This window comes from Zingiber officinale, chromosome 4A, assembly GCF_018446385.1.
Source record: "Zingiber officinale cultivar Zhangliang chromosome 4A, Zo_v1.1, whole genome shotgun sequence".
NCBI classification, from domain to species: Eukaryota; Viridiplantae; Streptophyta; class Magnoliopsida; order Zingiberales; family Zingiberaceae; genus Zingiber; species Zingiber officinale.
The window spans coordinates 131173818-131192504 of NC_055992.1; the positions used below are offsets into that span (position 1 = coordinate 131173818).

General features: G+C 40.3%; 1 long non-coding RNA gene across 1 annotated transcript; it reads right to left on the reverse strand.

The window, feature by feature from the left end:
• Positions 1 to 1176: 1176 nt before the first annotated feature.
• Positions 1177 to 1809, reverse strand: LOC121973680. Its single transcript, XR_006109703.1, has 3 exons — positions 1702 to 1809; positions 1537 to 1629; positions 1177 to 1285 (listed from the first exon to the last, which is right to left on the reverse strand). It is a non-coding gene; the product is annotated as an uncharacterized LOC121973680 (long non-coding RNA).
• Positions 1810 to 18687: the final 16878 nt, after the last annotated feature.

The window sequence follows — 18687 nt, forward strand, 5'->3', positions numbered from 1 at the left end:
AAAAATCTAAACTAAATTAAGCAATTCACCCTTGTTAGATTATCATGCCAATATATATGCCAAAAGATATATATTAGTAATAGAAGACAAGTTTTGTTGTCCTCTACGAGTGGGGTCTTGGCACACTTGGAAGTATGAACTGTGCATGCACCAGTAGGGTTGATACAATAGCTTCTTGTTCCCACTATAATGCAGGAAAGAACATTCAGTAGACCTACAAGAACGAGTTCTTCGAGCTCTATGTTTATAGGTTTTGGACCAGGTATCACAATAACTTTCACTGAGCTTAAGCTCTAATTAACACAGTTTATATACTCCTATAGGAAGAATTGTCTACAAAGTAAAAGCTTGGCAACAGTACAGTATATATTATATAGCATGTACAAAGTAAAAGCTTGTGTAATTAAAAAACCAACCTCTCTAGTTATTATCTGTTTCTGGTGATGAGGAGGATCTACACCTATCTTCTTCCGCACGTGATGGAACTTGTTGTTGCATAATATTTGCAAACATAGCTGCCATCTACAAAAATAAATAAATTTGTTATTAATGTACTTAACAATACAAATAATTTTAAACAATTATTTTTTAGTGAGAAATGTTATTACTTGTGCCGGTAATAATTTGGGTCCACGAGAGCCCCCAACACTTCCCGACATCATACTTAACATTACTCGTGCAAAATTTTGGATCTGATCATTATCTTGCATTTGTTTTTTCATCAACTCTATTTCTGTTTGTCGTTGTGCTTCTCGCAACTCCATATCTTTAATTTTCTCTCTCATTTCGTTAAATTTGTCCGTCAAATCTGAATTTGAGTGATAATCTTGCCAATACATTGAGGTACGTTTACATTGCTCTGGGAAAACTTGGCTAGGTAGCGCACCAGCTCCTAAACATCGTACCCGACCAGAATGCTCAGGTCCAAAAACCTCACTATATAAAGAATATAATTAAAGTCGAATCATATGTAACAACTTTTACAAAAATAAAATGAAATTATAAGTAAATTGTTACCGAAATGCCTCCTCATGGACTTCTAATGGTTGTGTTCCTTCAGGTTTATCTTGGAGGAGACGATCTACAGCCTCTTTAAATAAATTCTAACAAGAAAATAATTTGTTACTATAAATAAAAAAATATATAAAAGTTAACTTAAAAAGTAAAATTTTATTACCTCAATTCGTATTGCCTCATCGTCAATAGCGGCACCTCCTTTCTTTCTACTTCTCCGACTTAATTGTTGTATTTCAATACGACTTGGTTTTCTACCATTCTCTTGAGACTAACAAGATAAGAAATCCACATTTAACACAAAATATTAATAGAATAAATTATTCTATAGGTGCAACAACTTATATTACTAATTTACACATTTCATCAAAAGCTAACTAATATAAATTACATTGCTTGTAATCAATGTTTAGAATCTCATAAAATCTTGAAACTTCAACGATAAGAGCATTAAAGTGTAAAACAATAAATGAACATTGAGAAACTAATTATAAAGAAGAAAAGAAAAAATTTGATTCTTACAAATTTATATTCCAATGACGGAATATTAGTGCGTCCCTGTGCATGAGTCCCTTTCTTTTTGTTTGCATTTTCTCTATTGATTTTTGAAGTTTTCTGGCACAAAAATTTATAATGAAATTATAACATTTATAAACTTATATCCAAAATAATTCATACTAGTAGTACCTCAGTAGACTTCCAATAGTTACATAAAACTTCCCAAGTTTGAGGTGTCAATCCATGAGGAATGGGTTGTATTGCAACAAGCTCTTCTAGTGAAGTATTTGAATCATAAGATGTAGCTTTCACTTCAGTCCTCCACCATCTCCATGCGGCCCCCATCATTTGCATTATAACTCTTCTATGGTGATTGGGAATATAGAAACGTGCCTATAAACATAAAATGAAATATGTTCATGCTTTAAATTTAAAATTGAAGCTAAACTCTTGTAAACTTACGGTAACAAGTTTCCATGCATCATTCAGGCGATTTGCCGGCATTTTTCTCCAATCTAAAAAATGTAGGGGCAACACAAGTCCATTCCGTGCAATAGTCCCAATAAAATTTGCAAGCGTCGGTTGTAAATCACCGTAAGGTTGTCCCCTTTCATTGAATTCAACAACGAGCACATGATCAGGATGTAATGCATGAATATCTCTCATGATAGTCTTGCCACGTTTTCTTTGCTGACTTTGGGATGAAGACATGACCTCATTTTCAACTGAAAAAAGTAATTTGCACTTAGTGTTGCAAAAATAATTTACTGTTCATATCCAAAAATATTTTTCACCTTGTTCATTAACCTCCTCATTTTGTATCTCCAATGGTGAATGGGATGTTGTATATTGTGATTCATTTCCATCATCAACTCCTCTGTTACTTGATTCTTCTCTCCTAGATCGTCTTTGGCTATTTTGGATTAGCTTTCGCATTCTTTTGTTTGCCATTTTCGAAAGTTACCTACATAACACAATATAGAAATATAAGTGAACATCCATCATCAATATTGTCAAATAGATTACAAATGGATCAATAGGGAGGTATAATGCATGGTTGGTGGCCAATAAGATTGACTATATAGAGCCTTTCATTGAATTACAAAAGAATAATGTTAGCATTCTTCTCAATCGACCTTATTGTTTCTGATGTTCTCAAAAAAAAAATTTCTGATTGTCTCTTGCAGGTGCTGGAAGGCCTCCTGCAGGTGCTCAAAAGAAGAAGCATACAAAATTGATAATTGGAATTGTAATAGGCAAGTAAAAAAGTTGGCTCAAAATTAGTGTCTTGCAGATGCCACCAAAACCAGAATTCTCTTGAATCTTCATTTAAAAGTTATGAATGTTATTAGAACACAATGTTTAGCTGCCAAGTTTCTATGTAAGTTGTGGTCAAAACATTTTCTTTGCACTTTGTATACCAGAGTAAACATTTGTCTTGCACTTGCTAACTGATCATTAGTAATCCTAATTTGTGTAGTGAGATTATAATAAAATCTTAAAATGAATGGCAATATATAACTAACCCACGATTGGAAATTGATAACTGCAGGTTTGGTTAAATATCATCAGTGAATACTTGAAGTTCAAGTGGGATGAGCCAATAAGACTTTGTTATTATAATAAACTTGTAATTAACATAACTCACAATCTAGTATAACATGATTGAAATTAATACATCAAAATTGACAAACTCTTTATCAAGAAAAAAATTAGAGAGAAAGGACACAGCAGCGGACACAGCAGCAGCGATGAACACAGGACACAGCAGATAGGAATTAGGAAGACACAAGTAACAATAGGTTTACTTATATGCATCAGGAAATCGCAGGTTCTTGTAAGACACATTAAGCAAGACCTAAAAGCCCTAATAGCAGATAGGAATCAGAAATAGGTCGGCGACGATAGCTAGGTCAAATAGTGTCAAGAGGAGGTTATGCTAGCTACGTACTTGGGAGGAGACGGAGGTTCCCCTTGCTGTGTAATTGGAAGGAGGAGGCGGAGGTCAGAGGCTCGTCGTCAGTGATGGGATGAATCCGATCGAAGAAACAGAACACAGCAGCGGGCATAGGAGCGGGCACAGCAGCGGCGATGAACACTTTGGCAGAATCGCGCGGTAGGAAATAGCGGGAGTAAGAAGAGGGGAGGGAGATACAGAGCAGTGAGCGTGAGAAGAGGGAGGGAGATACACGGACATTGGCAGAATCGGGCGGTAGGAATTTAGGAAAATAGCGGGAGTGAGAAGAGGGAGGGAGATATAGCGGGAACGTGAAATTTTGGGTAATTTTGGGTGGTATTTGAGTGAGGGAAATTAATATAAAGTTTTATTTTTATTTTATTTTTATTTGAGTGAGGGAAATTAATTTGGGTGGTCCGATCCATAGATCTCTGGACCGATCAGGACTCATCCTGATCGGTCTGGAAGGAGTCTGATCGGTCCACAGACCGATCAGCCTATGGGTGGATCGGTCCACAGACTGATCCCCCCTCTCGCTTTGAGTCCCAGACCGATCAGATATCCCACAGAATGCTTCTGTGTGGTTACTGATCGGTCCACAGACCGATCAGATAACCCACAGAAACTCTCTGTGTGGTTTCTGATCGATCCTTAGACCGATCAGAGACTTCAAGTATCACTGGATCGGTCTGTCGACCAATCCAGTCGCACAGAGTATCACTGGATCGGTCTGTTGACCGATCCAATGTCCCTGAGCTAGTTTTAGAGCCTCCCAGCCCTAAACCGTAACGTCTTCCTGGTCCAGAGAACGAGTTACCAAGCCCTCTCTGACCTAGTCCGGAGAACGAGCTACCGAGCCCTCTCCGACTTCGTCCGGTCCAGAGAACGAGCTACCGAGCCCTCTCTGACCTAGTCCGGAGAACGAGCTACCGAGCCCTCTCCGACCTCGTCCGGTCCAGAGAACGAGCTACCGAGCCCTCTCTGACCTAGTCCGGAGAACGAGCTGTCGAGCCCTCTCCTACTTCGTCCGGTCCAGAGAACGAGCTACCGAGCCCTCTCTGACCTAGTCCGGAGAACGAGCTGCCGAGCCCTCTCCGACTTCGCATGCCGAGTATCCGTACTTGGACTTTTCCTCTCCTCATGATCAACCTTGATCATTAATCAGACTGAGCTTAATTAATATCTGATACAAACTTAAATCAGTGTCAACATCAAAACAACAGCCAGGTCAGACTGTATCAACAATCTCCCCCTTTTTGTTGTTTGACAACACGATTTAAGTTTAGATCAGAAATATTCATATTTCCCTAATTTTAGGGGAATCAAGATCCTCCCCCTAAGACAGATACAATACCATGTAAGGATAGGGGAATCATGATTCTCCCCTAACGTCAAACTTTCATTTAATTATAAACTTAGTTACCTTCTCCCCCTTTGTCAAACATCGAAAAGGTGCGAACTAGGTAAGAAAATGTTAAAAGACTCCCCCTTAACCCATACTGTCTTTTTCTTAATTCACCTAAAATACCTCTAAGTGTATTATAAGACAGTGATACCGAAATAGGAGACATACAAGACATGGCATATGAGCAGCATATATAAAAAAAACAAATAAGAAGTCAAACATAGACGAAAAATAAGAAAATAAACAACATAAATATAAGAAGTCGGCAAATATCCAGGTCAGACATAAACATCAACAAACAACATCCAAAACATCAAAATGAAATCATAGAACAATGTGTATCAGTCAGCCTCCTCATCATGAGGAGCATCAGCAACATCAGCTGAAGGAATGGATCCCTGAGGTGGCAAGCCGCTGCTCGAAGATGGATAGCCCGGGAAATCCTGCGGAGGTGGGTATCTGGCCATCCAATCCATAATCGCCTGATGGGTCGCCAGCTGCTGACTGCGTAAATCATCGTAGCGCTGGTCGATCCGGACACGTAGCCCGTGAAGCTCAGCAACCAGCAGCTCGTCGTGTCGATCAAAGCGACTCTCCAGCTTGGCGATCTGCCAGCGCAGATCAGGATCGGCCTCTCCATCGTCAGCAGCAGCAGCAGGAGGAGCAACAGGAGCAGCCGCAACCTGTCGTGGAGGTCCCCATGGTAACTCACCTAAAGCTCTCCCATCCTTCCACTGAACATCCCCATTTTGTCCTATGATGCCAGACTTGGAAAATGTCCGTTTCCCAAGTCGGCAATCCTGCCTGACCATTTTGACAATTCTACCCTTAAAGACATCAATCTGAAGGGTCTCGAGCCAATCTGTAATTATATGCCCATAAGGCATATAGACAGTGAAGCTGGTTGGCTCGCTATAGGAGATGATCGAGGAGTAGATGCTTGACATGATATCAAAGTCGAGACGCCGACGCAATCCATAAAGCATAAGGCAATGATATGGTCGGATCTTAGATAATGGTTTAGATGTGATAGGCAGAAGGCAGTTCGTGACAATTTTAAAAAGAATGTAGTCTTGAGGAGATAATCTCAAGGCTGTAAAAGTAGGGAAGTCAACATCTAGCTCATCAAGCCCTTGTCTAGGATGTCTGAAGAAGTACTCATAAATATCGTCAGGTGAGATATCAAAAGATGGAGGTAAGGGATCTGGTAAGTCAGGATATATCGAAAAGACATTACCAGAACACCTGCGGCAACTGAGATAGTCAAAGAAAGCTGAAAAACTGAAGTCAAGAGTTTGCTTAGCCACTTTTGTTTTATAACTCACATCAGTTTGATGAAGATTGTTATAAAACTCAGACACTAAGTCATAGTTGATATCCCGTTCCAAGTAGACTAGTGAATCAAGTTTGTAGTAGGCTATGATTTCTGACACTTGTGGACAAAATTCGTCCATGAATTTTCGATCCACTTACCTACAAGGAAGTAATTTAAAGGTTCGTTGTTTGAAGGCTTCCTCATAATGGTGGTTTGGAAATCTAGCCGAGACAGATGGTTGAGGTCGGGAAGGAGCCCTAGACTTCGATTTCTCAGGTGACTTAGACTTAGAGGTTCCCTCACCCACTGGTTTCTTTCTAAGGGTTAACAAAGTGATAAAATGGGGCAATGAGTGAGCACTGGAGCCACCAACACCAAAAAAACACATATATGGTGAGAAATGAAACCGAAATGCCAAGTTCTAGAGAGGAAGGGAGTTATCTTGGTGCCATTGAACTTTTGGCTAGAGTTTCGGTGGGCTAGAGCTTCGGCTAGGGTTCCGGTCGGCTAGAGTTCCGGCGTGCAAAGAGAGGAGAAGAAGGTGAGGTGGAGGAGGGGGGTCGGCTAGGGTTCCGTGTGAAAGAGAAAAAGAGGGGATCGGGAAGATTTAAGGGTTTACTAATGAGTGTACAGTTGATGAAATGATCGGACGGCTGTCCGATCCGGATGTATCAGGAGCCTCCTGATCGGTCCCCGGACCGATCCAGGAACATCCTGATCGGTCCGTAGACCGATCAGGAGACGATCAGAACCTTCTGATCGGTCTGTAGACCGATCAGAAGGCGATCAATAGCTATCTGTGTGCCGGGTTGATCTGATCGGTCCCCGGACCGATCCAGGAACACCCTGATTGGTCCGTAGACTGATCAGGAGACGATCAAAACCTTCTGATCGGTATGTAGACCGATCAGAAGGCGATCAGTATCCCTCTGCGTGCCAGGTTGATCTGATCGGTCCCCGGACCGATCAGTGAGCTTCATGATCGGTCTGCAGACATGACCGAGAGCTTTTTGGAACCTTTGCAAACCTCTCTTCTTCCTTCTTCTTATTCTGCTTGCTTACTGTCTCGAATCGCTGTCACCTGTATCAAATCACTGCAACCAGACCAGGCGTCGCCAATCACTCTTGCTCCTCATCTGGTTCTCTGAACTCACACCAATACCATCCATGGTCTTCTCTGGTGTCTCTGAACTCACACCAATACCAGATTCAGAATTTAGATTTGGCACATAACCTCACTACTGCACGTTGCCAAATGCCAATTGTTAGGAAGGCATCCCACTAATTTCTGAAATGCATTATCTAATAAAGTCACTAATTAGACAATGTGCTATGTTCTGAAACTGAATCATGGCTTCATCAGCACTTCATTAGAGTTCTTGTTATATTAACTCCTACCTTGGCTAGCTGTAAACTCATAGTATCTTGAACTGCCATTAGAAACCTTTGTGAATCAAGTCCCTACATGTGCAGAATTAGTGGGAATGTACTAATCTCTTCTAATGGGTCTTAATGCAGTTAGTTGGATGACAAAAGTTTAGTGGGATGCATTAGCAGAATTATGTGCCAAATGCAGTTTCAGAAAAGGAATGCAGTTTCAGAAATCAAATATTTGTCAACAATTCTTGGTGATTATAGCTTGTTCGTTTTTTACGTAACAATTCCTGTTGATAGAGCTTTAGAATTCTAAAGATAGTTTCATCATAATGAACGACAATACAAAAATCAACTAAACCTTTCATCATCTGTTTCATTGTTCACAATTGGAAGAACATCAACTATTGAGCCCACTACATCAGTTCTAATTAATTCAACATCTACTCTATTTACATCACCTAAAATCGATTCCATATTAGAAAAATTATTATGAATAAAATGCATCATATCCATATCATCTTCATTGCCCATGTTGTATGTATCTCTTGGTGTGTGACGAATGGCACAATACCAATCCTCCTCCTTTGGATCACGAATATAATAAACCATTTGAGCTTGCGTAGCCAAAATAAAAGGTTCATGTTCCTCACGTTCTCCTGTATGTATCAAGCGTGAAAAATTTAGCATTGAAAATCCAAATGGATCAATTTTGAAACCTGTAGCAATGTTAACCCAATCGCATTGAAAAAGAACAATTCGTCCACGACCACCATAATCAAGTGAGATGATATCAGTTAGTCGACCATAACAGATTGACTCATGATCATCATTATCATGCATCGCCTGCACCATAACTCCGCTATTCTGCACCTTTTTGTTTTTTTCAGATTCCACCGTGCGAAATGCAAACTTATTTATGTTGAACCCATGATAACTAAATGCTACTGGATTTGGACCACGCGAAAGCACCCTAAGATCTAAGTCATCTATTCGTTCATTTACTCGATCAACCTGTAAGGTACACATATAATTTTTTACAGTAAAAAAATTAACAAGTATATTTATTAAAAATTTATAATATCAAATAAATCACATATATTACTTACTCGTCTTGCAAACCATTCTGGAAATTGCATTCTAACCATGTCATCCAACTGAGAATTACTTGGGCGTTGGTCATATCTATGTCTTCTCTTTAGTTCATTTTTTATTTCACTGTTCAATATCAACATTAATATATAATTAGAAAAAATGATTGATCATAAAATAATAAAACATTATGCAAAAAAAATAAAAAATAGTAATACTTACTCACGATATGGTTGCAATACTGCACAATTAGAGAGAATATATCTATGAGCTTGAGTCAGAGTGACAATCCAAGGTAACTACTTGAAGCCCTTTTGTTGGTCGCCCTATATGTGGAAACATCGGTAGTGTGGGAAACTCATCATTTGGTGTCTCTTTATGTTGTGTTCCAGGATTGTTTAATGAGATGTTACCATCTACATAACGAGAACAGAACACAACGCATTCATCTGCTAAATATGCCTCTGCAATGTTGGCCTCTGGTCGTGCTTTATTTCTAACAAAATTTTTAAGTTTCCCTAGATATCTTTCTATTGGGTGCATCCATCGATAATGTACAGGCCCAGCAATTCTTGCTTCATACGCTAAATGTACCACCAAATGAACCATTATTGTGAAAAAAGATGGTGGAAATATTCTCTCTAATTGACATAAAACCAAAATAACTCCTTCTTCAGCCTTCTGTAATTCTTCTTCTTGTAGGGTCTTTGCACACACTGTTCTAAAATATTCACACAAAATAATAAGTGGAGCAGTTACCTTTTTTGACAACACGCGACGAAAAGCAATTGGAAGGAATTGTTCCATCATAATATGACAATCATGGCTTTTCAAGCCCATAATCCTACAACGTCCAACATCCACACACTTTGAGATATCAGATGACATACCATCAGGAACACGAATATCTTTTAATACAGAACAAAATATCTTTTTTTCATCTTTAGACATAGCGTAACATGCAGGTGGCAAATACTCTCTACCATCTGATTGTGCCCGAGGCCATAATTGTTTCATAATACCCAAATTCTTTAAATCTCTACGTGCTGCGTAATTATCTTTGCTCTTGTTGGCATCATCTAAAAGTGTTCCAACAATGTTGTGGCAAACATTTTTTTCAATATGCATAGGGTCCAAATTATGTCGGATCAAATTAAATTCCCAGTATGGAAGGCTAAAAAATATGCTTTGTTTTCTCCACATTTGTTCAATTGATCCTGTTTTTATTCTCACATTTGGTTTTGATGCATTACTCTTACCAAAAATCACATTCTTGTTTAAGGTCATTCGTAGAACATCAGATCCGAACAATGGTGCCAAATCTAACTCACGTAGCTCTGGTTTGCCATAACTTGGCATTGTTCGCATTTCTGAATCTGGTGGTAGAAAACGACGATGCCCTCTGAATGACCACTTTTTGCCATGTTTTAGGTACACTGCATCTGTATTATCAGCACAAGTTGGGCATGCATTCTTGTCATATGTATTCCATCCAGACAAACAACCCAAACCAGGAAAATCACTAACTGTCCAAAGTAATGCAGCCCGCAGTTGAAACATTTTTTTGTCACAAGCATCAAATGTGGCAATTCCATTTTCCCATAAATCTTTCAATTCAGTCAATAGTGTTAGGACCTTCGGATAGCGGCTAGAGAGGGGGGTGTGAATAGCCGACCCCAAATTCGCGTTTCTTTCTACAAACCAAGTTAGCGCAGCGGAAAAATAACAACAGAAACATAAATGGAGAAATCAAACCTCAAGCACAGCGATGTAACGAGGTTCGGAGATGATACTCCTACTCCTCGGCGTGTCCGTAAGGTGGACGAAGCCTATCAATCCGTCGGTGGATGAAACCCCGGATAACCGGCTAATATGAACTCCTTCTGGGTAGAGAAACCTCACCACAAAGTCTTTGCAACAGCAAAACAGAGGAGTACAACAATAGAGGAAACAAACAAGAACAATAGAAATTGTAAACACACTTGCTTGCCTTCTCGTCGGAGTCCGTTGATGAAGCAGCAGCTTCACGGCTCCAGCAGCTAGAAAACCAGCACGAAGCTCACGCGAAGCTTCAGCAAACCGAGAGCTCAGCAAAGCTCAAGTCGCAGTTAGGAGGAAGAAGAGATGTTCCTGTAGAGGCCCTCGACCTTGATATATAACCTGCGAAGAAGAAGACAGATAGACTAGCCGTTGTGTCGCAACGGCTAAGGCCTGGACCGATCAGGCACACTCCTGATCGGTCCAGGAGTGTTCTAATCGGTCTTGGGACCGATCAGGCCTTAGGCTGATCGGTCCCCAGACCGATCAGATCAGCCAACTCTCTGTCAGAGTTGGTCTCGTCTCTGATCGGTCTGTGGACCGATCAGGACTCAGGTGGATCGTTCCACAGACCGATCCCCCTTCTTTCTTCTCCCGATCTTCTTCGCTTCTGATCGGTCACCAGACCGATCAGGTAATTCACAGAAACACACTGTTTGGTTACTGATCGGTCACCGGACCGATCAGTCAACCAGCGTATCACTGGATCGGTCACCAGACCGATCCAGGTTTAGAGCTCCCAGCCCTAAACCCTACCTAGTCCGGAGAACGAGCTACCGAGCCCTCTCCGACTTCGTCCGGTCCAGAGAACGAGCTACCGAGCCCTCTCTGACCTAGTCCGGAGAACGAGCTGCCGAGCCCTCTCCGACTTCGTCTGGTCCAGAGAACGAGCTCCCGAGCCCTCTCTGACCTAGTCCGGAGAACGAGCTGCCGAGCCCTCTCCGACTTCCCATGCCAAGCTTCCATACTTGGACTTCTCCCGTGCCAAGTCTCCATACTTGGACTTTTCCCGTGCCAAGCTCCCTGCTTGGACTTTTCCGTGCCAAGTCTCCATACTTGGACTTTTCCCGTGCCAAGCTCCCTGCTTGGACTTTTCCATGCCAAGTCTCCATACTTGGACTTTTCCCGTGCCAAGTCTCCATACTTGGACTTTTCACCAGATGTCTGGTCAACCTTGACCTATCTGGATTTCCCTTGCCTGGCTTCACTCACCAGGACTTTCCAACTGCCTGGCTTCACTCACCAGGACTTTTCAACTGCCTGGCTTCACTCCCAGGACTTTCCCTTGCCTGACTTCACTCACTAGGACTTTCCAACTGCCTGGCTTCACTCCCAGGACTTTCCCTTGCCTGGCTTCACTCGCCAGGACTTTCACCTGGCTTCACTCACCAGGATTTTCTGAATCAGGTCGACTCACCTCGGGTCAACCAGGTCAACCTTGACCAAAGATTATACCCACAATCTCCCAAGTTTGTATTCTGTCAAACATCAGAATACAACTTTTCTATTCTCGTCAAACATCAGAATAGAGCTTTTCTATTCTCGTCAAACATCAAAATACAACTCGAGTCAGGTCAACTCGAGTCAGGTCAACTAGGTCAACCTTGACCTAAGGTTGCACCAACAAATAGGAGGCGCAAATATACATCAATATCATTGCCAGGTGCTTTTGGACCTGGAATAAGGGTGGATAAAATAATAGAATAAGGATTCATGCATTCCCAAGGCAAATTGTAAGGCATCAGGACAATAGGCCAAGTACTATGTGAAGTGCTTTGATTTTTAAATGGATTCAACCCATCAGCGGCGAGTCCCAAGCGTACGTTTCTAGGATCAGACAAAAATTCATAATGACGTTCATCAAATTCCTTCCATGCTCGAGAATCAGCTGGATGCCTTAGATTTCCATCTGAAACATGTTTTTTGAAATGCCACTGCATATTTTCAGACGTCTTAGATGACATGAATAACCGTTGCAATCTTGGTTTCAATGGAAAATACCAAAAGACTTTGGCTGGAATTTTAACCTCGAGACGTTTTTTTCCACCTTTATACGATCTCCTTGATGATTTCTGCAAATTTTTCCATCTGGGAGGGTTACACACTTTGCAAGCCTGTTCATTCTCATTTTCTCCCCAATAAATCATGCAATCATTTGGACAAGCATGTATTTTTTCATAATGAAGCCCTAAACCAGAAATTAATTTCTTTGCTTCATAAAACGACTTAGGCACTTGAGCTTCAGATGGAAGTACTCGACAAAGGAAGTCCAACAATGCTGTAAATGACTTATCACTCCATTTTCCATTCACTTTCAGTTGAAATAACTCAACAAGGAACAACAGTTTAGAAAACTCTGTGCATCCGGTATATAGCTGTTGTTTCCCTTCCTCAATTAGTCGATAGAAATCTTTAACATTAGACTCCATCGGTGTATGACTTGTTGATGCTCCAATGTAATTTTCATTACTTGTAGACCCTTCATGAATTCCAAATGCATCATGCAACATTTCTTGTACCATCGGTTCATGGCTAGTTACTTCAGAAACTTGTTGCACTGAATAATGAAGTTCTTTGTTATCATGATCTTGTACAATTAGTTTTTCTCCATGAAAATTCCAAATGCGATAATCTTGTAAGATACCATTTATCATCAGATGTTCGTGTACTGTCTCACGATCATGACTCAATGAATTTATGCATTTGCAACAAGGACATGGTCTCGTGACATCTGGAGCCACATCACCAAATGCATAACGTAAAAAATATAGGATTCTCACCCGATACTCAAGACTGCCACGTGGCGCAGCCATCCATTGCTTCTGCATAATTTGATGCTGTTCAATAATTTATAAAAGTTAAAACATTGAAGCAAGATTTATCAAAATTAAAGAAACTTCGTAGATAAAATTTCAAAGAACTCAATAAACATATATATACAATTCCTAAATATAAAAATGAAGCTTAGCATCATAGACACGCTGTAAGCAAACTACAATAATAAAATTGAAAGATAATACGAATAACTTGCAGAAAAAGACAAATTAAATTAAGGGATTCATTGGAAAAATTTACAAATCTACCGCCCAACACAAATAAAAACATAATCGATTATAATTTTTATCACCATTAACATATAAAAACATTGTCAGCATACGAAAATTAAACCAAGAAATTACCTCGAGAAACAAAAATCAAAGACGATTTATGATGTTGATGTCGAAGGATGATGCTAGGGTGCAATTAATGTGATGTATCGCTAGAATAGAGAGGATCGCTGGAACATAGATGGTCGATAGAAAAGAGAAGGTCGCTGGAACAAAGAGGGTCGCCGAAATAGAAAGGTTTGATGGAATTGTGAAAATAATATGAGATGCGAGCATGTTTTTTTATTAATCTCGTAGGTACCCTTTAGAAGCGGTCGTAAGTAACCTTTAGCAGCGGTTTCGAACCGCTCCTAAAAGAAACTTATAGGAACGGTTCTAATAACCGATTCTATATGTGTCAAATAGCAACGGTTTATCAACCACTTCAAAAAAACTCAACTGAAGCGGTTTTAAGAGCGGTTAAACTTGACTGATTCTATTGGGGCTGCTTTTACAAGCGCTTTATCAACCACTGCTAATATTGCGGTTCTAATGTCCAATTTTTTTTTAGTGTCTCTTGGGCACATACGATAAGGGTGTCTTATTCGCCTCTCTATCAACATCGATAATACCTCAGCCGACCTTCGTCTGACTCAAATTCCGGACATGATCAATTTGGCGCCGTCTATGGGAACTTCCTTCGCCTGTTTTGGAGCGTGAAGATGGAGGAGACCGGAAGAATCAACGTCACCATGACGGCAGGCGGGTATGAACTATTCAAGGAGGCCAAGAGACGGGCAGCTTCCGAAAAACAAACCACTGCTTCACACCCATGCAAGATGCCTGCAATTTCCAAGGACAAGACCCGTGTCTCAGACAGGGGATCTAAAAGAAAATAGCTCGAGGATGTCCCTTAAGCCTTCTACCGAGAGCCCTGCCCGGACTTTTACAACAATGGCCCTGACTGTTATAATAAGATAGAACAACCACAGACCTCCATGACCAAAAGCTCCCCACCTTGGGATTCAAAAAAGGTTAAAGTCATAGTCCTCCGGGAGGAGCTCATGGAGGTACCTGAAGAGCAAGTGTCATTTTCTCTAAGGATACTTGAGGAAAAGCTACCGAAGGGATACAAGCCCCTAGCTATTAGAGAATATAATGGTAGCAAGGATCCGGAGGACCACCTTCGAAAGTTTTGGAATGCTGCGCTGCTGCACCAATACAGCGACGTCATCAAGTGTCGGGTGTTCTTAAACACTCTATTTGGCTCGGCACAAAAATGGTTCGATGGACTACCAAACGGGTCCATCACATGCTTCCAAGATTTCAAGACTGTTTTCCTATGTCATTTTGCCAGTAATAGAAAGTATCAGAAGACAGACCACTATCTTTTTACCCACTGTCTCTTTGCCCTCAAACAGGGTTCTGCTGAGCCCTTGAGAAGGTATATCAAATGTTTTAACTAGGTAGCCCAAGACATCTCATCCGCTACCTCAGAAATATTGATGAGCACCTTCTCCCATGGTTTGGTGGAGAAGGTCGCCACCTCAGAAGTTCTTTTGAGCCCTCATTCGGGAGCCCGTAAAGAACTTTGATAAGATGTTGGGGAAGGTCGCCAGCTACATTAACATAGAAGAAGCTCAGGCAGCTCGGCAAAAAGTAGACAAGGTGCCTACTCCTACTAACAAGCTGGAGAAAAGGCCGCCCTAACTTCTAGCTCGGCCTTTTCCCCGCCCCCAGGATGCTTAACCAGGATTCCAGCCTGGTCAGGATTCCAGGACGACTCAACTGGTAGAAGTTGTCCAAGCCCCAAGACCTGACCAGTGGAGGCCTCGATATTGCACTTACCGCAGGTCTCACACCCATACCACAGGTGATTGCGTCCAATTCGCCCGTGACTCTTGACGTACAGCTGAACTAGGCCTGCTCCCACCAGAGATCGCTCCCAAACTTTAGAGACTGCTGGCTCCCCGGCAACGGCGCCAAAAACTTGTGGCTGAGGGCGGAGGACACCGATAGGCTCTACCTAAAGGGAGAGGGTTGGAGTGAATTGTACCATTCAAAGATTCGACTGTGGTATGCAATTCCATTCAGATATTGGACTATAGTGGTTGGGCCAAAATTAAGGAGGGCTTGACCCCCACGAACATATCTTTCATAGTTTTTCATAACCATTCACGACTACGAGATGAGACACACTACTTTGGCGACATGGGGAGTGATAACGATGCGCTCGACCATAAGGGAGAGGAACTAGGGCTCTCCCGTCAAGGAGAGGGTTGAATGGCGTTCTTTGCTCAAGTCTAAGCCACATGAAAGGATGGACGGTTAATAGAGAACCCTTACGGAAATAGAGCTGGACCTGAAATAATATACCCTTGCTCGACAGAATGAACTGACCAACTGGACGAGAGAGAGAGAGAGTCATTCCGAACTCATGGAATCATCCCTTAAGAAAGAGAAAATAAATTTGAAAAAATGAACTTCTAGTAGTTTGTCACATCGTTCGATCGTCGTTAATCACTCATTCATTGTTTCACTCATCCCTTTGGTCTCATGATTCACTACTTTTTTTCCTCTCTCGGCTAGCTAGCGATAGTAACATGAGACAAAAGAGTTCAATAAGGAAAGAGTTAAAAATAAACTTACACTAATGATTAAAGATAAATCAAATGAATGGAACAAAAATGAATGGAACAAAATAAATCCGGTTAAGAAAAGGATTGGAACGTTGTGGTTGAAAAGTGTTACGCAGAAGTCAGATAGGGTAAAAAAGCTCAATTCATAATTGGTTTGGTGTTTGAAAGTCTGAGATGGTGTTTCAAGGAGTTTGAAGGTGGATATTGAGCCATGAGCCGGAGTTCATATGCTTCATTGAAAGTCTGAGATGGTGTTTGAAGTTCTAAGTTGGGAGTTTAATTTCAAGTTAGAAGTTTGATGCCTAGGGGACAATTGAAGCGACTACGAGAGCATAAGCGATAGAGTTCACGTCATTATCACTTGTCTGTCACTTGTTTGTCACTACGCTCAGGTTGTGAATGTTACCATGAACTTGTGCGTTCCTATTACTACAGCAACGAGTTAAATAGAAACAGTAGTAGATGTCAAAGTGACGAGGCTAAGGGCACCTACTTTGTAAGGTTGTTATGTAATTCATTTTGTTTTCGCTTCTTTTAAAAAGAGGTTATAAAAGTACATTTTGACTAACACAAGACAACCATTTAGTCACTTATGCCAGATAGATCGGGCATTTAGTCACCTCTAATATAAAAGAAATAGGCACCGACAGTTGCTCATTTGATTTTCTTCTTCCCTATCTCTTCTCCTACCTCGTATGGGAGTTTACAGCGTTATGCCTAGACCCAAAGAGCCAAAGTGTGATTCGAATAAGCTAAGAGAAAATACACTGAATCCAAGTGGAAAGAGTTATTCCCCTCTGTCACTATCACTAGCGCCAAGTTGTGAATGTTACCATGAACTCAGTTGTTTGTCACTATGGCTCTCACTGTTACCTTGCCTTATGAATTCATTCCAGTTAGTGGCAACAACCTTCATGAATTCATTCTAGTCGATGGCAACAACCTTCATGAAAGCTTAAAAGTGAACAAAAGTGCAAAACAAAAGATAAGTAGAATTCAACCCTTGAGAAAGAGGATATTAAGAGCAACAAGAGTTTTCTCCGGCCTTTGAGGTTTCAACTATAAACTATGAACTTGAATTATTGACTTTAAAAATGTAACATAACAAGTGACTATCTCTGCTTCTTCCTTATCTATGGACTCGTATGGGACAACGGTTTGGTTTACGGATTAGATCATAACAATGAGATTCTATTTGGTCTCCTTTCTTTCTAGATATTCTAGTTATTCTAGATGTAATTGTTTAATATTGGATTTGAAATTATTTAAATCATGTATCTCTATAGTAATTTCTCATTCAATTCATACATTAAAAAAAAAATCCTCTACCTTAATGGTCTCCTAATGTCGACCCTAGCGATATGGAAGGAGGTAAATATAGGTACACAACCGTCAGACATATGGTGGGATAAATTTGTCGTTAGTTCCTAAGAATCGACCCCTGACTATTATGTTAGAGATGTCATGTGTCCACCAACTGCGCGACGCTCTGGGGGCTCAATTCATTCATAAAGAACTCATTTGATCTCATTATATTAATAAAGGAAGGAAGAAGAATTCAGATTTTATAAAGAAATACAAACTAAGCAAAATATGACTCGATGCCTTATACTTTCAGCTACTCTATAGTAAGCTAGAGAAACTGCAATTAACTCTATTTAGACTATTTTATCTCTTGTCCTGGAACAAAACTATGAAAAAACTACCACTCCATTTTCAGTATTATGAACTCTTTTTTAAAAATAGTATTTTACCAAAGGACGCACGTAGCTTTCTGAATTTACTAAAAAGCGCACACTACTTTGATATTTACTAAAGAACGCACCTTTTTAAATGCATTTCCCATTTTATCCTTCTGACAAATCTAACTTTATACTTTTTTCTATTATTTCTTACTCTCTCTTCTATTCTTCTCTCTTATGTATGTAACTAATCTTATTTTTCCTCTCCTCTCTTCTCTTTCTTCTCTTTTTTTTTTTCATACGTGCATGCATATCAGGCTCACAACGTTTAGAGTTTAGTTGATTTTTTGATAACATTTTAATACATTTGGAGAAGTCAAATTAATCAATAAATAACATATTTGAACTCTTTATAACCCCAGAAATCGACCCATTATTTATTTCAGCTTCTACAGAGGTATAAAATTATAATAATGATGAGTGGACAAAACTCCTCATGCGTGGGCCTAACATGGAGGGTTTTTTTGCTGATTTTTTATTATATTTTAACACTTTATAGGTGTCAAAATAAACAATGAATAGCATATTTGAACTTCTTGCAACATCAGAAATCCACAGAAACTGAAATGGGCGCAATCGGAACTCTCTAGGTCCATCAGTGGATTTTGGTCAAAATCTACTAATGGATCTAGAGAGTTCCGATTGCGTCCATTTCAGTTCCTGTGGATTTTTGATGTTGCAAAGAGTTCAAATATGCTATACATTGTTTATTTTGACATCTATAAGGTGTTAAACTATAAAAAGAAA